The sequence below is a fragment of the Ictidomys tridecemlineatus genome, chromosome 3 (genome assembly GCF_052094955.1).
Source record: "Ictidomys tridecemlineatus isolate mIctTri1 chromosome 3, mIctTri1.hap1, whole genome shotgun sequence".
Classification (NCBI taxonomy): domain Eukaryota; kingdom Metazoa; phylum Chordata; class Mammalia; order Rodentia; family Sciuridae; genus Ictidomys; species Ictidomys tridecemlineatus.
In genome coordinates this window covers 97401913-97429616 of record NC_135479.1, presented here as the reverse complement: position 1 = coordinate 97429616, position 27704 = coordinate 97401913, and the positions used below count along the sequence as shown (strand labels likewise).

Genomic DNA, 27704 nt, shown 5'->3' with positions numbered 1-27704 from the left:
AAAAGGAACTAAGAGCATTAAGATATTTTCCATTCTCTTCTTACAGAGGAACATTGCATTTTCTGGTCTCTGCAGGAATAAGTAATCAATGGACCTGTGATATGCATATAATGACAGGGATCCATCTCTAGACATGTGGTTACATCTGAATCCCCTAAAAATGACACCTGGTAGTTGGGAGTCTGGAGGTTGAATTGTCTCAATGTCCCCCTTGCATTCAGTTTAACGTACTCGTTGGACATTTGCACTGTATGTTTGTGCTCTAAGTCAGGAAGTAGGCTTGGAGGTGTGTGAGACTGTGCAAACCCAGCAGCATCTGAGCTGAACGTCTACATGGGAGTGAAAAGAGCCCAGCATTTTGTGTTAGCCCTTCATATCTACTGTGCCTTATGGCAGAATGTGTTTAGCGGGGTGAAAAGAATGCTATTTTACAAAATCCATTCTCTTTCAGTGGGTTTTTCTGGAAGGTGAGTCTGTGTGATAATTGTGTTTCATTGGCTGTTTTTGATCGAGAAGAGACTGGCAGGAGAGGAAGGTGGTGGACATTTACAAACGAGTGATAGTGTATTTTTTTACTCTGCAGCTTTTTGTCTCGGCCTCTCTGCACTGCTGATTTAGAGCGTGAGAACTGCATTACTGTAAATTCAAACAGGAAGGAGCTCTTTCAGTTATCTGTTGATGCATAAGAAACCATTCCAAAATCTAGTGGCTTAGAGCAACTGTTATTATTGCTCATGAGAGCTTGCTTGACTGAGAGAAACACTTGTGACCTTGGCCAGGCCAGACTGACCTTGGCTACATTAGGTCATGCACCTGTGGTCAGCTACAGAGTGCAGGGGGCTGGCTGATTCAGAATGGCTGTTTTCCTGTGGGGTGGCTTGTGGTGCAGAAAACTGGCCTGGGCTTGTTCACTGGGTGGCTGCAAGTGTGCACGCAGGAGCAGGAGCAGATAGGAGCTGGCTCACAATCCCTTCTGGAGCCTTCTGTGGGCCAAAGTAGGTCACCGAGCCTGTCCACATTCAAGGCTGATCTTGACGGCTAAGAGAAATGTCAACAACACAACACAAGCTATATTTTCATGTGCTATTTTCTGTACCTAATGGGGGTCTTTTCTCTTGCATTCAAGCAGACCGATGCTTCAAGTTCTAGCTCAATTGTCACCTTCTCTGGGGCCCTGCTCTGACTTCTCCTGAAGACTGGGCCACAGTCTCTTTGTGTCCCCACTAGCCCCACATCCATTGTCTACTCAGTTCTCTGTTCCTTGAGGATAGGAGCTGCTTCCAACCCTCTTTACATCTCCAGTTCCTGTCCCAGCACTTGGCCAAGAAATATCCTCCAAATAAGTGAGGTGAAGGCCATTTCTCTGGTTATTTCATCTACCCTCTCCAAGTTTTCTTGCTACTGTCATCTTGAGGGTATCTTCCCTCCCTCCCTTCCTTGAATACATGAACAAAATGTCGCACCATTTGACAAGTTATAAATGGAATGAAGACACTCTGTTCCTCTGGGTGTTGGGAATTTGTGGAGTTCATTCAGTGCACTGTAGCCTTGATGCTTTGATTGATCTCTTGGGGTGGCTGCTCTCTACTTTAAAGCCTTCTTGTAGTGCAGGTAAGTGGGCAGGTTCTAGCACTGTGAGCACAGAGCCTGTGGCCAGCTGTTCAGGACTCCCTGGTGCTTCTGCATGGCTCAGCTTGAGAGTCCTTTTCTTTAACTGGCAATTTGGTGCCATGGGGGAGTAGTTCTGGGGGCCTAGAACAAGATACCCCTTTGTAGCAAACACCTGCTTCTCAGCATTTGACTCTTATTTCATGTCTTTTCTCCAGAGAATACACACACTAGGGTGAGTGCCTATAGTTCAGACTTCCTGGATGAGAAAGACCAGGGAAAACCTCATTCCATACATTTCATGTGACAGAAGTGACCCTGGAGGCCCAGAGAAGCAAAGTCACATGCTCAGTCACACAATGACTTTTGGTTGTAAGAACAGGATTTGTGCAGCTAGAATAGTTCACAAGCATTCTAGAGAAGCAAGATTGCCAGCCAGAAGGCTCTTGCCCCTGTTAAGCCAGGCGACATACCATGCGGTGAGAGTCCACCCTTAATGGAGACTTCTTCTCTTTGAAAATGCATCTCTCACCTCCCAGGTGGCCAGGTGTGGAGGCAGTACCTTTTTGGACTAGAAGTCTATGTAGCTGAGGTCCATTTGGATCCGAATTATCTTGTTAAATGCAGATTACTCAGCACATTCTAACACCTTCTGAATTCTTGGGTATTTGGGATGGAAATCTGTGATTTTAGCAAGTGCCTAGATGATTCTGATGCACTTTGAAGCCTGAGAATAAGGAAATATAATACATTGTTAGGAAAAAAAAGTTATGGAGAAGTATATTAACATGAGGGATGTGGGAGGAGTGCATTTTGAATGGATTAGTCAATGGAAATACCTTGGATCAGAGACTGGAAAGATAAGAAGTAGTTGGCCATGTAGAGACTTGTGGTAAGTACTGGGATAGGAGTGAGTGTAGGGTCCTGACCAGGAGTGAGCCTTGGATTGAACCCAGAGGTACTTAACCACTGCACCACATTTCCAGCCCCACTTTCTAAAACATATTTTATTTAGAGACAGAGTCTCACTGATTTGCTTTGGGTCTCACTAAATTGCTGAGGCTGCCCTTGAACTCAGCATCCTCCTGCCTTAGCCTCTGGAGCCACTGGGATTACAGGTGTGTGCCATGGCGCCAGATGAGCTTTGCAGTTCTAGAGGAGAAAACACTTTACTACAAACCATCCCATTGCCTATCAATCTTAGAATAAAATTCAAATTCCTTACCATGCTCTGTAAGACCTTATATGATCTGATCTCTGCCCACTGATAAGAGCTGGCCCACATAGCTGAGTGTGGTTGTGTGGCTGGGGAGAGTGACTGGCAAATATAGTCTCTAGCTTCACCACCCTCTTGGTCTGGGCTTTACACTATGGAGATGGATGTGCAAAACTGGAGAATATGGTTTAGTAAGCTCTCAGAAAGTGAGCTGAAACCCAACCACTGAATTTGGCAGGGTGAATGTCACTGGTGACCTTGACAGTGGCCATTGGATGGAGTCAGAGGATTCTGATCAGAGTGGTTGGCAACTTTCATGGGACTTGCATTGTCTGAGTGGCATGTTGGCCAGAGAGGCATAGAGCCTGGGGGATCTTTGTTTAAGCTGGGGGGCCCATAGCATGTTTGAATTCTAATTGAACTGATCAAGTTTGGAGGGAGACACTGACAAAAGAGGAGAGGCAAGAACGAACATGTAGAGAAAGGAAGAGCAGAAGGAATCCTATGCGCCAAGGGAATGGCTGGCCTGGAAAACCTCAGGGGCAGTTGATCCTTTTAAACTGGGGAAGGCAGGTTCAGAGTGGGTAAGCGATGGGTCAGGACTCAAACCCATTCTTCCTCAAAAACTCTTTATATATTTTCCCAAGGCCAACTTGTTCAGGAAAAATGAGTTTCATTCCTTTTCTCCCCCTCCTCTGCCTCCTCCTCCTATTGTGTAGCATATGGCCCTTGGCTCCTGGAACCCACAGTTCTTGCTAATACCATTTATTCATTCAGCAAGCCTTTTGTGCACCCACTCTGTAAAATGTGGCCTACCCAAGTGCAGGGGGGGGGTGGCATCTGGATAGGGGTGCTTGCCAACAGTGAGGAGATGTTCTGTTGCCTACCCTTGAATTCCTAGCTGTCGGTTTTCTGGGAGAGCTGATGGTGTGGACCATCTGTCCATACTCACAAGTCAGGTCTGGGAGGGGTCCTTGCCCATGAATGGGTGGGCTCAGGAGGGGAAATTGGAGGGGATTTCTGCCCTCCCAGCCAAATGAGCAAAAGCACCCTTCCAGCCCTCTTTATGTCTCCAGTTCCTGGCCCAGGACTTGGCCAAGAAATATACTCCAAATAAGTGAGGCAAAGGCCATTTCTCTGGTTCTTTCATCTACCCCCTCCAAGTTTTATTGCTGCTGTCATCTTGAGATCTTCTCTCCCTTCCTTCCTTGAATACCTGAACAAAATGTTACACCACTTGACAGGTTATAAATGGAACAAAGACACCCTATTCCTCTGGGAAGGATGGTGACCAGTGTCACAGTCAGGTCTGTTGACACATAAGCTATCTTCAGGTTAATGCGTTCATGTCATTTAACCAGAATACTCCTTTAAGGACTGAGTATCTTGCTAGAAATCGACAAGTTATTTTATGAATGCATACAGGAGCTCTGTTTATTTTGAATGCTGTCTTTTATCTGCACAGATTTTTCTTGAGTACACTTATCTCACATCATTCTTTGATGCATAACTAAAAAGCTAGAAGGCACCCAGAGGGGATCTTGATGAAAAACACACTCTCAAATTGGATATCCAGCTCATTGAACAGTCCAGATCACTGATTAATAGCTTACTATGCACCAGGCAAAATCCTGATAGTAGGAAACATGGCCAGCAAAAAGATCACTTGACTGTGCTTACAGATATGTGTTTAAATAGGTTTCTGTGAGGTGGAAGCTGTGAGTAATTTCTATCTATGTAAAATATGTTCTGAATTTTAAACCAAAGACTTACACCAAAATCCTAGAACATAAATCACTTGAAAGTAAGTAGGCTTAATTAGCTAGTTGTCCTCATTACTAATATGCAGCATAATTAGAAGAAATGCGTGACGCATCAGGGAGAACTAAACGGACAAGAAGGACGGGACAGATGAACACCAGGGTTGACTTAGTACAGAGAAGTGTCTGACCAGAACTCCCAGGGGTACAGAGACTGTGTGGAATACTTGGGGTGCATCATGACAGTGGTAGAAAGGGGGAAAAACATCTGAGGCTGGGTAGAGCAGCTGCCAGGCTCCCCACCTGTCCATATTTCTGGGTCTAAGCCTACGAAAGATGTGCTTTCCCATGGGTGGGAGTCTCAGGGAATGATGTAGGAAGGGGATTCCTACCCCCTTGGCTGATGGATTTATACTGATGAAAAATCCATTCGTGTATTCTGGAATAGAAACACAGCCAAACAGCGAGAAGGAGCCAGAGCGCCCATGGCTGTGCTCCCCAACAGAGCTTGTAGTTTTGTGGCAGCCTAAGAAGGAAGCCTGACTTCCAGTCTTGTTGGCTCCTGTCCCTCCTGTCCCTGCTGGTGAGTTGGGGCCTTTTCCCCAGGCTGCAATGATCCCTGGGAATGGAGAGGCCTGGCAGGCGGGAAGCACCTGCAGAGCGCATCAGAGGCCTACCTTCCAGGACTCAGAGCCTGTGGTGGGCCCCAGAATCTTCCAGGTCGGAAATGCATGCCAGGCGCTGGGCACTACACACGGGCATCTGTGCCCTGCACAGCGCTGAATGCTGTTTGTGCTAGGACTGAATCCCTGGGAGGAAGCGGGTGGTGTCTTTCCTTTCCCTCTCATCAGCGTGGTTTGCCTGCTGAGTGGGAAGGAGACCGGTTCTGTGGACATCTCAAAAACTAACACTTTCATTCTTTTGTTGCCTCTTCTTTTGGGGTTTTAAATCCTGCCTGAGACTCCAGGAGAAAGGCTCAGCTAATGGATCCATCTGTGACGGCACTATTTTAAGCAGCCGATAGCCTTTGGTTGAAAGACGGTATTAAGACGCTCTGCGCTGTTTCTCTTCCTTCAATATATGGAGTTACTGAGCTGTCTTCAAAGTAGCTGTTCCCTAGAATTGGCAGGCAGACCAGAAGTGCTTTGGCTTCCTTCAAATAGATGAGGGGAGATGCCTTGGGCTCGGGCGAGAAGAGGCTGTGGGCAGCTGGGGCCCAGGTGATGGCTTCCTGTGTTCCCAGCCTTGTCCCCCAAGTGCCTGGGAGGAGGCCCTCAGTGCAGGAGCTTGGCTGGGACCTTGTGGTGTGGGAGAATCAAGAACTTTTCAATACCCGTCATTCTGTAGGCTTTCGCGTGGGGCCCACTGGGCTCTCTGAACAAGAAAGGTCACCTGTCAGCCACTTCACCTCTATGTTCTGTTCAATGACCCCAGGCGTTCCTTCCTAGCTCAGCCTATAATTAAGCCCCCGACTAATGAGAAGCTAAACTGTGAGCAGTGGTTATTTTGTGAGGGCTAGCCAAGAAAAGGCCAAATTAACAGATTCTTGAGTGGCTGTGTTCTCATAGAGCAGTAATATTTGGCCTGGCACACAGCATAATTGTAATTAAGTGCCTGAGTGTCCTCGCATAGGCACAGAGGACACATAGAAGGCAGGCTGCTACACCAGGCTTTGACTTATAAAGTCTGCCTTATTTCAGCTTAAAGGAACAGTTCAAGATGAGCAGGCCACTTTTCTGTTTTGTTTTCCATCATGTGGTCTCAGAGAGTGGGGGCACTTTCCCCAGTTACTGGCCTGACACAAAGGCTCTCCAGGGGCTACTTGCTGAGTGCCCAAGGTATTACCCCCTCCACAGGGTCTTCTGGGATAGGGAGAGCCTTATGGTCATCTCTAGCATCAGTGCTGCCCCTTCTAGTCCTGGGCCTGTTGAGCAGGAAGGCTGGGAACAAGAAGGCAGAGTCCACACAGACCTCGGTGCCTGTCCTTAAAGGCAGGTCTTAGTGGCTTTCCATCCAGAGGACTCTGATGGTTGCCCACTGAGCTACCCAGCCTCTTCCTCCCTAACAGAACCCTGACTGCTTCCTCTTCTTCCCAGCAGTCGCGTTTCAGGGGAGTCTCTGCTCACTCCCTGTACTGGTCTTAGCTAGCCATGCTGTCCCTGTAGGATCAGCAGCATTGCCTCAATGTGGAGACCTTTAAAAAAAAATGCAAATACCTAGGCCTCACCTCAGACCTTCTGAATCAGAAATTCCAGGGAAGGGAGCCAATCCTCTGTTTGAACAGGGTTCTGGATGATTCTGATGCACAGTCAAGTTAAAACACTGGTCTGAGCCAAATAAAAGCCTCCTGCCCCCGCTCTGTGGTTAATTAGGAGTGGGCATGGGATCTACTTCTGGCCAGTGAGTGTGGGAAAACTGAGGGACAAGGGACAAAAGCAGCTATGCTCTTCTTATCTCTACCTCTGAAGGTCACTCTATGAAGACACGGTCCCTCTGCAGCCAGAGAACATATGGTCTCTATGTAATAAGATGTGTTTACAAAGAGGTTTGACAAGTAGCTGTCATTACATCTTGAGAAAACAAGAAGTGTTAAAATATAAGCAGCACGAAGGTGCTGAATGCAGTTTTTGCGAATACTTTACTTGGAGTATTCAGGCCAAGTGACACTTCATTGTACAGCTGTCCTCAGCAGGGCCACACCTCAGTCAGCCAGCAGTGGACACAGTGTCCCTCAAGGTCAGGCACTGGCTGCAAGGATAGGGCCAACATAATACACAAATCCCTCAAGGAAGGCCTATCTCTTTTCTCAGGGTGGTGGGGAATGGCTGTGTTTGGATATCACTGGACTCACCACAACTGACCAAGAGGGTCTCTAGGGGGTCTCAGCTGCTCAGTGCCCACCCCTCAGACAAGAGCAGGGCATGCAGGGCCAGCTACCTCTCAAGGCTTCTTCGTAGATCTTCCCAGCCTTACCTGAGATCCCACTCTGGGTCCTATGGGAGTGTCACAGCGTTTGATTTTTAGTCCCATAGCCCAACCATTGCAAATGTGCCTGGGACCTTTCTCTGGGTTCTGTTCTGTTAATTGAACCACAGAGCCAATGAGTGTCCTTTGCAGAGCACAGAGAGGGGAGGCAGAGGTGGGCTCCTTTCCTCTCACGGGGGTGAGTGTACCGTAGCTGGCCTGATCTCACTGGCTCTCACCCTCCAGCCTTCTTAACAGCACAGTCCAAGAGCCTTTTCTGATTTGGGCTTTGGGGTTAGGTAATATATCCTCTAAAGCAATCCAGGCTGACAGTATTTCTTTTCATTTTTAATATCAATTACCCAGATAAGAAAGAAGCTTTGGTGAGTTTGGCCTTAATGGCTGAGGAGGAGATTAATAAGCAGGTTCCTCTCTTCACCCTGCCGAGTTGGCTTGTGGGTGACCCTCGGGCCTCTCTTTCACTCACTGACTGACGAAGCACTTAGCCCATAAGCTGGAAGGCCGTTCAGCAACAACGGCCTGTCTGTCCCCAAATGACTATTTATAGGCTCCTTTGTTCCAACAAACCACTTTGGTTCTAGTTCCTCACTCTGAAATTGTTGGTGTTGAACTATTTCCATTATCCACGAGGGTGCCATGAGCCACATATTATTTACAGTTTGAGGCCATTAATATTGCTAGGTTGAAGTGATTTAATGTGGCACATGACGTTACTGTCATGGAAACAAATTGGGCACAGATTCGAAGCATAAGATAGAACTGCTATAGCCCATGATGTTCAAAATAAAACTACAAAAATATGTCTGCAACATTCGTCCCAGCCAGGCCTGGCCCCTGTTAAAGCCCTTTTGCCTCCTAAACTGAGTGGGATAAGCAGGCAGGTGAGATTCTCCATGAGCTGACCTGAAACCTCCTGACCTTGCTCTCACACCCCAGCGAATGTCCCCCTTGGCCTGCCGTGGTCTCATTTGCCTAACGCTTCCAGTATCAGTGTGTCTGTTCATTCTCTTCCTGAATTGAAGTGCCCTTCTCTCATCTGCCCAACAATGGGTTTTGAGCTCTCTAACAATGTTCTGCTTGTTTTCCAAAGTCCAGGCGCACCTCACCTCTTCCGTGACAGGCTTCTCTGTCTCCCCTCAGAACAAGACACCTCCTAGGCCTCCCCTTCAGATTGTTTGAACTTCTTGTAGCACGACGTGAGGTAGATGTTCTGTAACTATTTGCCTAAGCCGGAACCTGGAGTGATACCAGGTATGAGTGGAAGCTCACTGCTGGTCAGGACCACATTCTGTCCTAGGTCGAAGGCAGCATCCGATATGTTTGGTGGCCCTCGTCTGCTCCAGGCCTCCTCCCTGCCCTTCTCCTGCACTGCTTTGGGCCCTGAAGCTGCCCTGTGCTCCTGTGGCCTTTGCCCGCCAGGAGGTTCAGCCAGTCATAGGGAGTTGCAGGGCAGGTGGGGAGGAGGAGGTGTGTGCACCTCTAAGCTCCTCCCCTGTACCTGGCTTTGTGGAAGGTGGCCCTCAAGCACAGACCCCGTCTGTATCAGGATTGCTCTTTCTGGCCATCTCTTCAGGCTGAGGGTGCAGATGGACTAGCTGTGCCAGGTGGAGGAGTCCCGGAAAGGGAGCAAAGGGGGAGAATGCTCTGCCGTCTTCCCTATCAGTCCCTGCCCATCAGCCACTCAGCACGGACACAAATACAAACAGAAAGATTAAAAGGGAATTGGAAAATAAAAACCTAAAATTAGGCAGAACTCTTGGAATAGTCTGGGGGTAGATCTGGGGTAGTTTGCCTATGTAAAGCCCGGAGCCCTGTTCTGAGGACGGCACCCAGGCCCACAGCATCCCTCCACAGAAGGAGTCTGCAGCAAGTCTGGAACTCTTCTCCCTGAAAGGTGCAGACTGCCTTTTTGTTGCCACAGTCCCGAGGAATTGGCTGTGGGATCTGTGCAGACAATCTTCCCTGGCCGAGTGTGGGAGCCATGGTTCACCAAGTGTGTCACAGGGACAGTGAGGCCCGGTTCTTCCTTACCTTGGGGAGTTTGAGCAGGGGCTACAGTTAGTTGATCTGAGGCCCTGAAAGTAGTAGATACAGAAGCCCAAATGGTTAAGTCACCAAATATCAGAATGGGAAAGAGCACTCATCACTTGCTGAGGAAGGCACTGGAAGGCTGGGTCCCCAGAGCAATGGGCACCACAGTGATGTCCATTTACACTCAGGAGGTGCTTTCCTTATAAAGCCTCAGATGGCTTTAGGCCTAATTAGCTTCAATCAGAAGCCTGAGAGCCTCTTCTCCTGTAACACCCATGTATGCGTCATGAGTGGACTATGCCGGGTGACAGCACCATGCCTGAGCCAGTCATGTGACCTGGGAAAGCCAACTCTGGTTGACAGGCTGGGCCACAAATACACACAGGAGCTGGGAGCGGGGGTCTTCCCCACCTTCCCGTAGAGGATGCTATTTTCCAAAGAAGAGGGCTGGATGGGCCAGAAGAACAGGTCGGAGTCATGCTAGTACTTTTCAGTCTCTTCCTACCTCAAAGACCCCTGATAACCCAGTTTCTACTCAGAGAAGCAAGCCCTCCCTCAGTACATACTGGTGACTAGTTGTGAGGCTACCACCTGAATGCTTCCGGGGAATGCTCCTCTGCATCTCCAGGTGCTGCCCTGCAGCCCCCGTGACCAAGTCTTGTGTGCCTCACCTGCCCACTGCCAGTATTCCTCCGCCCTGCTCCTGTCCTATGTAACAACACCACCATGTCCTCCCTCCTCCACACGACCGCCTTTGAAATTTCAGAAGACAGTTAGCAATTAAGAATGATTACAGGGAAATTTAAATCAATCATTTTCTGGAAGGAACATACTTCCCCATGTACCTGCACGTAACATTAAATAACTCACTCCTACTCAATGAAAAGAAAAGGCCCCAAGCCAAACACGTTAGGAATCCAAGCGCCCGCGCTTCCTCCCCACGGATGCTCTTGAACAAACAACCACAATCTATAAATAACAAGCTGTGCTGCTAGTGAGGAGCACTGGGCCTGGGAAAGGGCATTGGCTGTGGATGGCAAGTGCCCCTCTGCAGTGGAACCACAAAGACACTCCCATCTGGACAGCAGGGAAGTGGGATGACCTTGCCTCTGATTGGATTTTGTTTAATGGTATCTCACTTCAAAATGTCACTTATGGAGTTGCAAATGAGCTAACCAACCTGCCAAAGAACCTGTAACAGCTGGGGTTTAACCCAGAGAGCGCCACCTGGACTGGCTGGCTGCGGCAGGTGTGGCAGGCATCAGCCGTAGCAGCTGGAGGTTTGCCTCTGCCTCCAAGCGTGGATCCCAGTGACAACAATTGCCACCATCATTATCTCTGAGCACCTTGTCCACCTGGTGGACTTCCTCCTCTGATAAAGTGAGACTCCTTCAGGACCAGAAGAGTTGACTATCAGGGGACATGGAATGCTCTGCCGGCTGACAGTGTAGGAGGCCTAAGGTAAAAGGTCACAACATTCAACCCCTGGCTCCAGCAGCCTTCCCAACCTGTATTAAGTGTCCAATAAAGGCAGCAAAATGAGACAGAGACACAGAGAGAGAGAAAGGGAGGGAGGGAGAGTGTTTCCTTTTGAACTGTCATCAACATGTCCTAAAGCCCCTAGTCTGCCAAGGGTAGGGAGAAGCAGATGCCCCTAAAGGGACTTTTTGAAGGTAACTCACCAGTTACCAAAGCAGGAGGTGGTGAGTATTTGTGTCAGCCACGTGCTTGTTAGCTGTTTCCTGTCTTTCTCCTCTGAAAGGCTTCCTGCCTGCTTGCTGCCTGTGAGTTCCAAAGCTGTGCTGCCTAGTCGTTGGGGATATTCTGCTGTGCTCAGGTTCTTTGGCTGCAAACCCTGGACCACTTCGGTGGCCAGCTCTGCACTCTGCGACCTCTGAGTCCTGCTGGCCCTTGGCTGCTTTGTCGGCTGTGCTTCGGTGTGGGCGACTGAAAGGCTGCTCTGGAGCTGTTCCCGCCATTGCTGCACTGTGTCCCAGGCCCAGGGCCACATCCCACGTGGGATCCTGAGTGCCCTTGGAAACCAGGGATTCTGGCAGCTCAGCTGGGTGGTGGAGAGACACAGGCCCTTCTGAAGGAGCAGTGCCCGGCTCACTGCTCTTCTCACTCACCTCGGAGCTGCACTCAGGGCCTCCCACCGCTCTGACTGCCCTGCTGCGGCTGGGGAGGTGCCAAGTTCACAGCCCGCCTTTGCTTCTAATTTGCAAGAGAAATCTGGGGATTCCAAGAGCAAACATTCTCTCTCAGCAAATTTGTTTTTGGTTGTGTGTATGTGTGAGTGTGTGTATGTGTGTGTTTTAACAACTTTGTCAGGTACAATTTATATGCCATAAAATTCACCCCAAATAAATGTGCCATTTAGTGTCTTCATAAATTCATAGGTTTGTACAACCATAATCAAACTTCCGTTTTAGGACATTCTCATAACCTCAAAAAAACTTCCCTCGTGCCTGTCTGCTGTTAATCCCCGTTCCCATCTGCAGCCCCAGGCAACCACTGGTCTGTTTTCTGTCTCTGTAAACATGTTTTTTTTTCCTAGACATATCATAAAAATAAAGTTACAGTTGAGCAAGTGGCACGTAAGGACTGAGATGCATCCTGAGAAGTGCGAACACCCTCAAGTGCACTGGACACGAGCCAAAGGTCCAGATGGTCACTTGACAACCATTCCACACAACCAGGAGATGCATGCATGAGGCCTCTGCTGGCCCAGTAGGGCACTCTATGTGCCAGTTTGTTGTTTTTTTTTTTTTTTTAAATAATTAGAAGGAGTACACTTTAAAATAATGACAAAATGTGTAGCAGACACACCATTTGCCGTTGTTTGTCGTCAGCATCGAGTGCCAGGCACAGTGGGAGTTGAACTGCTCTCCTTTCCGTGTGGCTGCAACACGGTAGGTCTGTTTCCAGTGGCCTCACCACAGGCATCAGCCCTGTCTCACGGCATTACCACCACCACGACGTCCCTAGGTGAGGGTAGACGTTCAGCTCTGCTATGACACTCTGGGAGTACCACATAGCCACAGTCCACCATGACCGAAACATCCTCATGCGGCAGGTGACTGACTGTAACACAAGGTCCTTCCTCTTGGTCTGGCTTCTCCAATCTACATCATATTTTCCCCATATTTTTATTGGTGTATATAGTTGTACATAATGGTGGGATTTGTTGTTACATATTCCTACATGCATACAGCATAACAATATAATTTGGCCATATCATTCCCTCATATTTCCCTCCTCCCATTCATCCCATAGTCGGGTCCCTTTCCTCTACTGATCTCCCTTCAATCTCCATGACATTCCCTCCACCCCTAACCTTTCTTTCCTTTTTTCTCTAGCTTCTACATATGAGAGAAACAAATGACCCTTGACTTTCTGAATTTGGCTTATTTTACTTGACACAATGTTCTCAAGCTCCATCCATTTTCCCTCAAATTCCATTCCATTCTTCTTTATGGGAGAATAAAACTCCACTGTGTATATATATATACACCATATTTCCTTTATCCATTCATCCATTGATGGACTGGTTCCACGTCTGGCTATTGTGAATTGTGCCGCTACAAGCATGGGCGTGCATGTATCACTGTAGTATGACGACTTTCATTCTTTAGGATAAATACTGAAGAGTGGGATAACTGGGTCACATGGTGGTTCCATTGAGGAATCTCCAAACCGATTTCAATAGTGGTTTTAATGATTCACAGTCCCAACAGTGCAAAAGTGTTCCTTATTCGCGGCATCCTCTTGGTAAACATTTATCACTGTAGGATTGTATCATTGTCCTGAAGGCTGTCGTTCCAACCCTACTTCCTGTTTTTGAGGATGCTTCATGTTGTTGGCTGTATCAGCAGTTCATTCCTTTGTATTATTGAATAGAATTTCATAAATATAACATTTATCAATTTGCTATTTGATAATTTATTGGATTTGGATGTTGTAACGAATCTTGTTATGAACATTCAGTATTGGACATGTTATCACACCTAGATGTGGAATCTCTGGGTTGTGTGATATGTTTGTCACACTTTTAAAAAAATTGCCAAACAATTTCTATAGTGGCTGTACCATTTCATATTCTCATCAGCAAGCCCAAGGGTTCTAGTTTCTCCTAACCCTTGCTAAAGAGTTTCTATTATAGATACAGTGCAGAGGAGTATCAATGTGAATTTAATTTGTATTTGTTTAATGACCAATAAGGTGGAGCTTCTTTCAATGTTTGTAGCAGCCATCCACTTATTCTCTTTAGTAATATGTCTATTAAAATCTTTCACCCGTTTTGGGGGTATAGAGCTTCTTTTTTCTGAGTAATTAGTGTTCTTTAAATATTCTGGAGACAGGTCTTATCAGATGTGTGATAAGACATTTTTTAAGACTCCTTTTTTTTAGCCAGTGTATTGATTATCTTTTCATTTATTTAATGATTAAGAAGTAAAATAGTTTTTTTTATTTTTATGAAGTTCGCTATATCATTCATTCTTCCTATTATAGATGAAAACCATGGCTTTGGGTGTCATACTTTGCAAAACTAAGATTGCAAAGGTTTCCCCTGTTTTCTTCTAGATGTTTTAGAGTTTCAACTTAAGTTTTAGATCTATGATTAAGAGTTTATTTTTGTGCAGAGTTTGATGTGAGGGCCTAAGTTCTTGTTTCTTGTTCTTTTTCTTTCTTTGCAGATGGATATACAATTGAACCAGCACAATTTTTTTTAAAGACTATCCTTTTTCAATTGAGTCTTGGCACCATTGTCAAAAATCAATTTATCGCCCATAAACATAAGGACTTATTTCCAGACTCCCAGTCCTTTCTCATCAACCTATATGCCTGTTCTTTATCAATTACTGTTGCTGCGTAGTAAGTTTTAAAAATAGATAATGTAAGTCCCCAGGCTTTATTCTTCTCTTTTAAAACTGTTTTGGCTATTTAAATTCTTTATATTTTCATATAAATTTTAGAATCATTTGGTAATTTAAAAAATAACTTACTAGTCTTTTGATAGGGATTGCATTGAATTTCTACCTCAATTTGGAAAAACTTACATTTTGACAGTATGAACTATTTAATCCATGACTGGAAACATTATTTATATCATCTCTCATTTCTCATCAGTGTCAAGAAGTAATCAATATATGAGACCCACACTTTTGTTAAACATATTTTTCTGTATTTTATTCTTTCTGATGTTACTATGAATAAAATGATCTGCTTAATTTTACTTCTAGATTGTTCATTGCTACTATGTAGAAATATGTTGATTTTGTAATGTGATTTTATATTCTGTGAACTTGTTATAGTTATTTAATATTTCTAATAATTTTGATGAAAGGCTTGAGATTTTCTACATACAGGATTATGCCATTTATGAACAAAGGCAGTTTTAATTTCTTTTTTAAATTACACCAGCTAGAGCTTCCTGTACAGCACTGGGCAGAGTGGCAAGGTCCTTGTTCCCTCTTCAGAGGAGCAGCATTCAGTCTCTTTCACCTTGTAGTTCATGTTGGCAATGAGGTCTGCACAGAGGCTCTCACCATACAAGTCTCTTCTGGTCCTTGTTGGGAAAGTTTTTATCATGAGTGGTACTAAATTTTGTTGAGTGACATTTTTGCATGTATTGAGAAGGTGTAGTGCTTTCCCATGATTTTCTACTTATGTGGTATCCTACATTAACTGTATTTTGAATTTTAAACTGACCTACAGACTACTTGTTTATGGCCTACATCCTTTTCAATGTGGCTGGATTTGGTTTGGTAATAATTTGCTAAGGGTTTTTGCATTGCTGTTCATGAGTATTAATTAGCCTGTGGTTTCTTCTCCTAGGATGTCTTTGTGTTGCTTTGAGAACAAATGATACCTCAAGGAAGAGGTGGACATGGCTCCCTCCTTGGTCCTCCAGAATTTGGGAAAGATTGATACTCTATCTTCTTTTTTTTTAATTGGTTGTTCAAAACATTACAAAGCTCATGACATATCATCTTTCATTCATTTGATTCAAGTGGATTATGAACTCCCATTTTTACCCCAAATACAAATTGCAGGATCACATCGGTTACACATTCACATTTTTACTGTTGTATTCTGCTACCTTTCCTATCCCCTACTATCCCCCCTCCCCTCCCCTCCCATCTTCCCTCTCTACCTCATCTGCTGTTGTTCAATTCTCTCCCTTTTTTTTTTTTTTTATCTTCTTAAAGCACAAGAATTTGCTGGTGCATTCTGGGCAGGGGCTTTTCTCTGTGGGAATATTTTAAATTAATTCAATTTCTTCACTTATTATAGGTCTATTTTTATTTTCTCTTTCTTCTCAAGTCATTTCTGATGATTTGAGTAGCTTTATGAATATATCCTTGTCAACTGAGTGGTCTAATGTTTTTTAGTCCTGATTTGGGAGGTTTAGTAGTGATGTCATTTTTTTCATTTCTGACTTTGTTAGTGGGTTTTCAGTCAGTCTAGCTAAAGGTTTGTTAACTTTGTTGATAATTCAAGGAACTAATTTTGATTTCATTGATTTTCTTCTGTTTTTCTACATCCTATTTCATTGATTTTCACTCTTGAGCAATTCTTTTCTTCTACTTGATTCTGTTTAATTTATTCTTCCTTTTTTATTTTCTTAAAGTGGCAGCATAGATTACTGAGTTAAGTCCTTTATTCTTTTCTGACAGAGGTGCTTAAAGCTATCCATTTTTTTCAAAGTGCTACTTTAGGTGCTTTCCATAAATTTTAACTGTTTATGGAATAAAAATATTTTTAGATTGCCCCATTATCTCTTTTTTGAACCAATAGATTATTTAGAAGAATACTGTTCAACTTCCAAATATTTGAGAATATTCTAATTTTCTTCCTGGTTTTGATTTCTAATTTGATTTCATAGTCTTTGAAAAATATGTTTTTATGATTTCAACCCTTTTAAGTACATTAAGACCTGTTTTCTGGACTAGCATATGGCCAGTCTTAAAGAATGCCCCATGTAATTAAGAAGAAGTGTATTCTGCAGTCACTGAGTACAGTGTTCTATATATCATTACACACAGTTGATTGACATTGTCTTCAAAATCCTTGCAGTGGCAGGGTCTCTCTGGTTGTTCCATCAATTACAAAGAGCTGGCTAACTATCAGTGTTGAATTATCTACTTTTCCTCTCACTTCTATTGTTTTTGTCTGAGTATTTTGGGGCTGTCTTTAAGTGCATATATATTTACAATTGTCATATTTTACTGATATATTGACAGTTCTATTTTTATGAAATGACATTTTTAATAATGTTTCTTATTTTAAAATCCATTTTTTTGATAGTATTGTCACTGCAGGTCTCTCATGGCTGCTAATTTGCATGATATATCTTTTTGCATAATTTTGTTTTCATTAATTTTTTCCTTTGAATTTAAAGTATATCTTTTATAGAAAGCACATAACTGGTTCTTGTTTTTTCATTATGACAATCTTTGTCTTGTTGTTTAGACCATTGATGTTTTATGTATTTGTTGATATACTTTGATTTACACTTATTTTGTTTCTATTTGCTTTCTAAAGTCTCCATTCCTTCTTTGTTATGCTGTTCCTTCTTGATAGCCTTCTATTGTATAAAATAAATATTTTAATTACTTTATTGGTTTTAAAATATTTCTGTGAGTTATTTTCTCCATGATTGCTCTAGCAATTACAATAAGTCCTTTAAGCACAAACTACTTCAGCTTAAAATTAACTTAATTATGGTAAAATATAGAAACTTTGCCCCAATGTACTTCCATTCATTCCTCATCCTTTCTACTATTATATCTGGATATAAGCAATGATTTCAGCAACATAGTGTTAAAATTATTGATTTATAAAAGGCAATAATCTTTTAGTATTAAACCAAAGGAGTCTTCATTCCCTGTGAACCTGTTTGGGTTCCTTTGCATTAATTATATAATAATTAATAATAAGGATGATTAATTTTTGAATCATCCTTCCACTTTAGAGGCTGGTCCACTCTGACCTCAGTGACCACTTTGCTGAATGATCCTCTTGAGTACCATCTTAAGTTATCCAGGTTACAGTCTTCTTTTTTAATGAGAAGCACTTGACTCTTGGATTTAGTGTCTTTTTCTGCTCCTTGACCTCATCTTGAATCCCATGACTAGATTCCTTGGGTCTCATAATTGGATTTAGAACCTGAGTTCTAAGCGAGCCTTAAACCACTCTAGCCCTGGACCAGGTAATCCTGGCACAACCCAATTCTAATGCCTGCCTGTCTCCTGGCATGGTGCTCAAGACTTGCCAACAAGAAAGATGCTCGTTAAAAACCTGGGGGGTGCTTTTGATTAGGAAGGTGATTAAAAATATCAATCTTGCCATGTATGGGTTTCATCTCTGTTTGCTTCTCCACCTCGGCACACAGGCTGAAGCTTCCACCCCACTGTCTCCTTGCTGCCTCTGCTTCCCAAGTATCCCAGGAGCCATTTCCCCTGATCCTAGGGCCAGGGCTGCTCCCATAGAGGCCACTCGATTCTCACCATGGGATGTGGTGGTTGATCATCCTTCCTCCTGGGTCCTTTAGGCCCAGGACCAGGCTAATCCTGCTGTGCTGGGCAAAGCCTGAGGGGGGCTTGGGCACAGCCACTTGCCCTGATTTGCCCTAGAGGCCTTGTCTTTCTTCTCTTTCTGTTTTTCCATCACAGGCACCACTCTAAGACTGGAGCTGCTCAAGGCCTGGCCACATCCCTGTACTGTCTTAGGGTGTTGTTGTTATTGTTTTTATTTATTTATTTTTGTTGTTGTTGTTGTTTTAAAATCTTCAGTTTTCCTCTTGTCAGACAGCCTTCTTCTCTCCCCACCCTCCCTGCCTTTGTTCCATGTTCCCCGTGCTTCCCCAAGCACGCCTCCTCCTAATCTCTAAAACCTGTGCATAAGACCATATTTGGAAAAGTGTCTTTGCAGATATAATTAAGTTGGGGATATTGAGACGAGGAACCCAAGTGAGGCCTAAGGCCAATGACAAGTGCCCTTATCAGAGAGAAATGGGGAAGACACAGACATGGAGATGGCCTGAGGAAGCAGAGACAGACTGGGGAGGTATAGCCATAGAAATGCTGACTGCCACCAGAAGCTGGCAGGGGCAGGGAGTGACCGTCCCTGAGAGCTGTGAGAGGTCATGCAGGCCTGTTTGAGATTAGACTCGTTGGCCTCCAGGATTTTGAGAGAATGAACTTCCGCATTTTAAGTCACAAATTACCCTCACCATGTTTGTGGCTTTTATTATGGCTGTCTCAGGAGAAGGAAACCCTAAACATATCCCAGACGCCCTGGGCAGGAGATTGGTCACCTCCCCATGGAGCTCTGTCATTGGATTAACTGGAAGCTTTGTCCCTCTTCAAATCTTCTACATTGGATTTTAGCTCAGATTCTTTCCTTTATCCAATCCCTTCCTCACTCCTGCTCCTTTGCCAATGGTCCACGTAGAAATACCGGGTTATATCTCTCTCATCCTCTTTTATCTTGTCACCACAGAACTGTGTAAAATGTAGGTAGGAGGAAGGACACAGGAGGGAAGAAGAATACCGGGGACGAAGTATAATCATTAGATTCTCAGAAATGTTAACACACTGGTTCAGTTTCTATGTAGAAGGTCTCATCCGATCTCAGAGGCTGGTTTAAAGCCTCTTATTCAGTCCATGGGAAGTCATCAGACACCTGGCTCTCCACTCAGCTATGGAGTAGGTGGAGACACTCCCTTTTCCCCACCGAGCTCAGCTCACATTAATTTGATCAACTATGGACTTAAATAGGTTCTCCTCCAATTACCCTAGAGGCCATCTGTAGGCAAGGCCCTCCATCCTTAGTTAATATAACTCATACAGTAACTGTTTCCCGCAGTTCCCTTATGTTCCATATTTCTTTCTAGCATGCACATGGCCCTTGGTTCAATCCCTAGTCCGACCTCCCCGAAAATTCCATGTTGACCTGTTTCTGGCCTTAATGGATCATGGCAACTATGGAGAATCAAATCAACAGTTATTTGACTTGCTAAGTTCTTCTCTGTGTCTGTCAGCAAAGGTTAATGCTTGTGTTCTGCATAATCTTCCCCTGGATACTTGTTTGTTGAAAGTTAACTGAATCTGCTTAGTGAAATTTATTCCAAACTACTGGGTGCTGTGAACTAAGTGGAAAGAAGTCTTGAATTTTCATCCAGGACATGCATATCCGCAGGGCCTCCTGGACTTCGAGCACCATTTCTTTTTCAGGATATCACTTTGTTTCATAAAATAAAAGTAATATCTTCTCACAGCAGGAAAGCATGTACTAGCAAAATAAAGGAAATAAAAAATTACCCATATGTGTGAGTCAGCTTTGTGTCACTGTGACTAAATAACCTGACAAGAACAACTTAGAGGAGGGAAAGTTTACTTGGGGCCGTGGTTTCAGAGGTCTCAGTCCATAGATGTCTGACTCTATTGCTCTGGCTCTGGGGGTGAGAGGGCACATCATGGAGGAAGGATCCAGTGGAGGAGGAAAGCAGCTCAGCTCTCGGTGGGGTCAGGAAGCAGTTGGGTGGGTGGGGTCATAGGGAAGATGCACCCTTCCAGGGCAGCCCTCAGGGACCCACTTCCTCCTTGGGTCACACCCCACCTGCCTACAGTTACCATCTAGTCAGTCCATTCAAACTAAGATGAGCTGACGAGGTCACAGCTCCCACAATCCAGTCTTCTCACCTCTGAACACTCCTGCACTAACACCAAGATCCCACTGGCCACAGGAAGTACTGGTACCATTTGGATACGTAGTATGTCCTTTTATCTCTACAGAAATAGACGCCTTCTGTCCCATCACAACAGGCTCCTGCTGTGGGAATTGCTTTGTGGACCCTTCCTCCACTGGGGGCTCAGCGTCATCTCCCCCAGGAGCACCGCGCTTGCCCAGGGGTCACCTTTGGCTGGCTGACCAGCAATCTCCTGCTGCTCTTCCTGCCTAAGTCCCTTACACCTCCAGGCCACCCTACACCTGGCCTCCAGACCGACCTGCCTTAAGCGCCATCCTCACTCCCAGCCTGGCCAGAATCCCCAACTAAACTTTTCCTTTAATAGCCACTGCCCCCCTTCCCTGAGCCGGGAGTCCTCATCTGGCCCTGGAGTCCAGGCTGCTCTCTCCTGACCCCGGGCGATTCATGTGCACTGTTCTGCATCACTTATCGCATAAACCCGTTTCCCAAATAAAGTTGTGTACAAAGTGTTCAGCTCATTTGCTGACAGGCTGCCGACTGCTGCGTCGGGGCTGGTGTGGCCAGCTCCCTGGCCGCTCCCTTCCTTTGCCTGTGCTCTTTTTTGGCCCTTACTGCCAGAGCTTCTCTGATGCCACTGTGGTTCCTCTTACTGCCCCAACCCACAGTCTGCCCCTGTTCCTTGAGGTGTGTGTTAGCTGTGCCATCCTGCAGGCCAGGCAGCTGGTCACCCATGCATGGCTGCTCTCCCAGCAAGGCCAGGAGGCCCATGAAGGGGCAGAGCCCTGCCTCCTGCCTCATCAGAGCGTGGGATTTCTCGACTGAACAACAAAAAATGCTTACTGACGAAGGTGATGGCAAATAATTGGTTCAAGGGCAGATAATACAAAAAAAAAAAAAAAAGATAAGTGAACAAATACAAAATGACAGCATGGGTCACTGATGCATACCTTGAAAAATACTCAGCTATGTTAAACAGCTGCAGCAGCGTCACTGACAACCTTAAAGATATGCAAGGAAAATTTTAAAAGCATCAAAACCAAGAAAATATTGCCCTTATGATTGTATTTGAAGTCTGGGTTAATGAATGGCATCTCTCCCTCTTTGTTCCATCTAGTCCTTTTTAACCCCAGCTCTGTAGTGCAGTTTCACACATATTAAAGAGAAATACCTATGCTTCCTAAAAATTTCCATCATGAATTTGTGATGATTTCATAATAGGAAAAGTAACTTTAAATTTTATTTCATCTTACTTACTAAAGAAATACGCGTGCATCGTAATTATTACAGAAAATATTCTACTCAGTAGAGCACAAGGCGAGAGTGTTTTTCCTTAAACTAGGTAATTTTTTGGTAGAAGATAGAACTAGTTTTCTTTTGTTTTTAAATGTAACTGTATTATAGTAAAAAGGACCTTTGAATACAGGTTAGGATATCTGGATATTGTTCAGACTCTGCCACCAAGTAGTTTGGTAATATTGGGCAAGTTATTTAATATTTCCTAATTTTTTTCAGCTTTACTGAGATATAATTGACAAAAATTGTACACATTTAAGGTGTACAACTTGATGATTTGATACATATATACATCATGAAAAAAATCACAACCAAGCTGCCTGGTATTCATATCTCACATAGTTAGCCTTTTTCCCTCCCTCTCTCCTTTCCTCTCTCTCTCTCTCTCTCTCTCTCTCTCTCTCTCTCTCTTTCTTCTTCTTTACTCTGCCCCCATTCCTCTCTCTATCCTTCCTTCTTTCTTCCTTTTTGTGATAACACTTGAGATCTACTCTCTTAGCAAATTTTAAGTATTCAGTATTGTTAACAATATTGTTAACTGTAGTCACCAGGCCAAATAGTAGGTCTCCAGAACTTATTCATCTACCAAACTGAAATTGTGCACCCTCAGACCAACATCTCCACATTTCCCCTCACCCCAAGTTCCACCCTTCTATCCTTTCCTTCTGTGGATTTGGCTATTTTAGATTCTACATGTAAGTGAGATCGTGCAGTATTTGTCTTTCTGTGTCTTGCTAATTTCATTTAGCATAGTGTCCTTCAGTTTCATTCACATTATTACAAATGGCAGAACTTCCTTTATTTTTTATTTTTTACAGGTTTTTAAAATAGTATTTTTATTTTTAAAAAGTTACTTATGCATTACAGGAAAAATAAAAATTTAAGCAAAGAACAAGGACTTCCTTTATTTTCAAGGCTAAATAATATTCCATTGTATTTTCTTTATTCATTACTCTCTGGTTGTTGCCATAACTTGGCTATTATGAATGAGGCTACAATGAACACAGGAGTACAGCTTTCTCTTTAAGATACTGGTTTCATTTCCTCTGGCTATAAACTCAGAAGTGGGATTGCTGGACCATGTGGTGTTCTGTCTTTAATTTGATGAGAAACCTCTGGACCATTTTCCATAACAGCTGTACCAATTTACATTTCTACTAACATGTGTCCTATATCCTCCCCAAGACTCATGATCTCTTGTTTTTTTGATAACATCCATCCTAATAGGGACCTAGAGCACAGAGAGCTTGATATTTAAGTCCCTAGGATGAGCTTCACTAACTGTGATGAAAGGCTGAGGTCTCTCCTACATTAACTTTCTATGATCTGCCAGAGGGAAGAACTTAAATGAAAAGGAATCTCAGAATCTTGATCTGCTCCCTTTAGAACACTCCCACTTCTAAAAATGAATGAAGTAGAAAAGAAGCAAGAAAACATACCTTTTTAAAAAAAAAAGTAAAAATACATTACTATTGTAAGACAAGGACGAATGTGGAAGAAGATGCCCAAATTTGAATGGAAACAAATGGATTGTGTGAACCAGTAACTGATTATTTTGAAAGATTTGCAGGTTGAATCTTTTTTTCCTGCCCCACCATGCAAGGTTGGAGTTTAGTGGGAAGCTCTTACAGAGATTGATTTATTTCAGTTTTGCAAAGAGTTAAGATGAATATTTATGTCACTCCACCTAAAGATACTTAAAATCCAATCAATTTACATGATTAACCAAGCTTTTCTCCATTTCCTCCTGATAAGATAACAGACACAGAAACCTTTATCACAGCATCTGGAACCTAGCAGGTACTCAAAAACCCTTCCTCCCTCCCTCCCTCCCTCCCTCCCTTCCTTCCTTCCTTCCTTCCTTCCTTCCTTCCTTCCTTCCTTCCTTCCTTCCTTCCTTCCTTCCCACTCTCAGTAGTTTAAGTCTCCCTGGCATGGGAGTTTATAATAGACTATCTTGTTAATCAAATCTTTGAAGCACATTTGTTTCCTTTGCAGAGGTTGTGAAGGGATTTCCAATTAAGGCTGACTGTGCTCCAGCCCTGCTTCCCGTAACTTCATGGCACCTGGCCTTGAAGTAAAAATGATGGACATGTACTAGAGGTCTGTGGTGCATTTGAGGTGTCACATTTTTCAAATTCAGGAAATAATTACCAGTGGCCATGGATAGAGCTTCAGTGTTTATTGAAAAGCTCAGGTCTTCTTTGATTAACGGTGTTCTGGCTCTGGACATGTGTCTGGTAGCATGAGAGCATTTGTTCTGAGCCTGCCCTTTGACTTTCCTGATGGGGCTCTCTGTTGAGCCTGCTTTTTCAGAGAAGCAGGAAGCCTCTTCTTTTCAGCACAGCCTTGAGCATTTCAATGTGGCCTTTCAATGTTGTTTTCTCTGCTATTGCAAAAGCTGTGCATGTGCTAATTTTCATGGCTGGTTCAATTTCTCAGAATATAATAACTGGCTCCCCAAACCCATGTCTTAAGAATTTCTGATAAATAGCCAACTCTCGCCCCTAACAACTCTTTCAATCACAAATAATAAGCACGTAAAGTGTCTTGCCACCTATATATATGTGTGGAATGTTCTTCCAGTATTAGCAGATATTGTTTTGCTTTGGATAAACTCAGCTTTACCTAGCTGCCTAATTGAATGTTTCCTGGCCCCTGCTGGGTGTGGTTTCCTTCCAATGAACGTAAACCACAAGATCTAGGTGATCTCAATAAAACACATGTGGTTCTGACTTTACTGGTAAGAAATTAAATCAATCAATAATTGGGGAAAAATTTTGGAGCAATAGGAATAAAGTATCACCAACTATTTGAAAAGATTGATAAAAGACATATTAAAAACCACCATGTGTGGATGATTTAATTGTTCTGAGATTTCTAGATTTTTGAAGTTGAATGTCTTTCTATCATTCCTGGTAAGAATAGGATTTCTTTTAACTTGCATTTCTAAAATGGCACTATTTAAAGACCTTGCGGGGGAGTTCTACAGTGAGGGGCATTGTGTGGAGTGGTTACAGCCAAGCTCTGCAGGCTGCTGCCTCGAGGACTGGCTCTTCGGTATTCCCTGGGCTGGTGACGTAACTTCTCTACGTGTCGAGTTTCCTCTGCAAAATGGAGCTCATGATGGCAGTCGCTCCTTTGGAGAACCATCCTCTTGCCTCAATCTGTCTCTGTGAGGATACTGAAGCTCAGGGAGCATTAGCGCCCTGCTCTGTGGCACAAGGAAATGATGAGGTAGAAGAGAATCTGGATTCAAGTTCAACTGACTCCACATCCTAACATCCCTCCAGTGACCCTAGAAGACTATGATGAGCAAGAGGAAAAAGGACACTGGGTAGTGTCTGTCCTTAAACAGTTCTGTCATCGTGACCCCATGTGGCTGACCTTAATGCTGAAGAATTCAAAATATCAATCAATGAGTAGGGGCCAGCTGAGACCCAGGCAAAACCCAAGAGTAAGTGATAATTTGGCCACATGCAATGGTGCAGCTGCCACACCTCTCTAAAAAGAACCTCAAGGCATCACAGAACAAAGGAGTTCTTACAAATGCATGCCACCCTCATATTCCAGCCAAGGGACAAGAAGCATGGACAGCTGTAAAACACTGAGGCCCCAGATGTAGTGATGGAGGACCTCACTGTTGGGGAAGGGTCTCTCCATAACCCCACCACTCTGCTGAGGGTAAGAGCCACAAAGCCAGCCTTTACAAGGGAAATTGGGCCAGGCATGGTGGCTCACACCCATAATCCCAGTGGCTCAGGAGGCTGAGGCAGGAAGATTGCAAACTCAAAGCCAGCCTCAGCAATTTAGTGAGGCCCTAAGCAAAATAAAGAATTATTTATTTATTTAAATATTTCTATTTAAATAAATAAATAAATAGAAAGGACTGAGGATGCAGCTCGGCAGTTAAGCACCCTGGGTTGAATTCCCTATGCTCCCCCCCCCCCGCCCCAAGAAAAAGCAAATTAGCAGAATAAGATCACTTAGCACAAGGGACAGGCCACACATGCTTGGATTCCATCACTTCTTCTACCAGCAGTCACACAAAGGGGCCTCTGCTTTTATGGAGAGGAGCCCTGACCTGCCTGTGAATCCCTTCTGCAAAGCCCATGTGTAGCGTGTGCTGTGGCAGGACACTGGTATTTATTTACCAAGATCCAACATTGACTTCTAGAGGCATCTTCTTGAGTAAGCTCCAATGGTTTCTTACGACTAATACTCTGAGAACTACAATGAAAACAAATAGTATCCACACCTCTACCCATTTTGGGGGGCTGCCACTGCAGTGCAACACAGACTGGGTACCCAACATGGCAGGGGTTTGCTTTCTCATAGCTGTGGAGGCTGGACTCGGGGATGGAATGCCAGCAGGGCTTGTGGACAGCTATCTTGTCTCTGTGGCTTCGAACGTGTGTCTGGGCTGATGGCCTCTTCTCCTTTTTTTTTTAAAAAAAAAATTAATTTATTTATTTGTTTTAATTAGGTATGTATGACAGCAGAATGCATTTTAATTCGTCGAACACAATTGCAGCATAACTTTTCATTTTTCTGGTTGTACACGATGTAGCGTCACATCCTATATACAGTCATACATGTACCTAGAGTAATGATGTCCATCTCATTCCACCATCTTCCCTGCCCCCATAACCCCTCCCCCCTTCTCCCTTCCCTTTGCCCAGAGTTCCTCCATTTTTCCCATGCCCCTCCCTGTTATGGATCAATATCCACTTATCTGAACATTTGGCCTTTATTTTTGGGATTAGCTTACTTTGCTTAGCATGATATTCTCCAATTCCATCCATTTACCTGCAAATGACATAATTTTATTCTCTTTTAATACTAAGTAATATTCCATTGTGTAGATATACCACAGTTTCTTTATCCATTTGATGGCCTTTGCTTCTGAGGACCAGGGTCATGTTAGCTAGGGCTCACCCTTGTGACCTCCTTTTCCCTCAGCTACCTCTTTAAAGATCCTGTGTCCAATACAGTCCCCCTGGGAGGCAATAGGGAGTCAGGACTTCAACATGTTAGTTTGGGGAATCAACCCAGTCCATAACCATCTCTGTATCTACATTTACATCCAGCTCTCCCTGTGTGTTCATGGGCCTTGGTCGAAACCTGAAATGAGCACAGTGAAGGTTCCTCCAAACCCTATGGCACAATGAGAAGACAGATATTCCAAGTCTAATTTCCCCAGCTTAATTAGCATGTGGCCTGTTAGCACAAACTTATTAGGAATGAGCATCCTCATAGCCAACTGTTATCTAATTTCCGGGCTCCTGAGACCGACTGCTCCATAAATGCTGGGAAGGGTGAGGATGGCAGGGGGAAGCCACCGAGCTGCTGGCTGCCTGACAGAAGGCCCGCATGGCGTCAGATCTGAGAAGGCGGCTGCAGGCTGCAGGAGAGGCTTGCTCTGTGAGCATCTGCTGGCCGCAGCCTTTGATTCTCTTTGAGGCATGTCCTGAAGGCTGGGACTCATCTACACACAGAGGTGCGGACCTGAATGTGGGACAGTTATTCGCTCCTTTCAAGTGAGGGGCTGTGTGGAAACTGGCAGGCACAGGGTTTCCTTTGGTGTTTGGTTTGAAGGAAGCAGGTTTATCCAAGAATATAGCATCTTCCCATCCACCTCCCTCCTTCTTTTGTTTCCTTACCTCCCCCTCTCAGTCATTCAAAGTGAGGGCCTGCTATGCACCAGGCACTCCGCATGGTCCTGTGGGGGAGGAGGAGGTGACTCAGAGCGTTCTGCCTGGCAGGTTTTGTGCTGATAACCTATTCCCTATTCTGGCCCTGGCTGTGCTTCCAGGCATGGCTCTGCCAGTTCTCTGGCAAAGCTGAAAGCCACTTCTGCTAACCAGTCCAGATTCCCCTCCCTTGGAAGTTCTCAGCCCTCCCTGGATAGCTGGTGTGCTCAGTGCAGCTTTACTTTTTAAAGTAAAGAGAGAGAAGAGTGTGGAGGATAAGATTGGGAGTCCCCAAGTGGTTTAGGTCTTAATCTGTAGGTGACAAAATGGCAATGGGACATATATTCTACTTGAAATTTACATTCCTACAGGCTTAATTTTGTTGGGAAGAATTGGTCAGA

General features: G+C 44.3%; 1 protein-coding gene and 1 long non-coding RNA gene across 3 annotated transcripts in view; one reads left to right on the top strand and one right to left on the bottom strand.

The window, feature by feature from the left end:
• Kcnab1 (potassium voltage-gated channel subfamily A regulatory beta subunit 1) overlaps nt 1-27704 on the top strand; it is a 293246-nt gene that overhangs the window by 64463 nt on the left and 201079 nt on the right. The gene's annotated exons all lie outside the window — the stretch shown is intronic.
• LOC144376291 (uncharacterized) lies at nt 26-11723 on the bottom strand. Its single transcript, XR_013436586.1, has 2 exons — nt 11283-11723; nt 26-2335 (listed from the first exon to the last, which is right to left on the bottom strand). It is a non-coding gene; the product is annotated as an uncharacterized LOC144376291 (long non-coding RNA).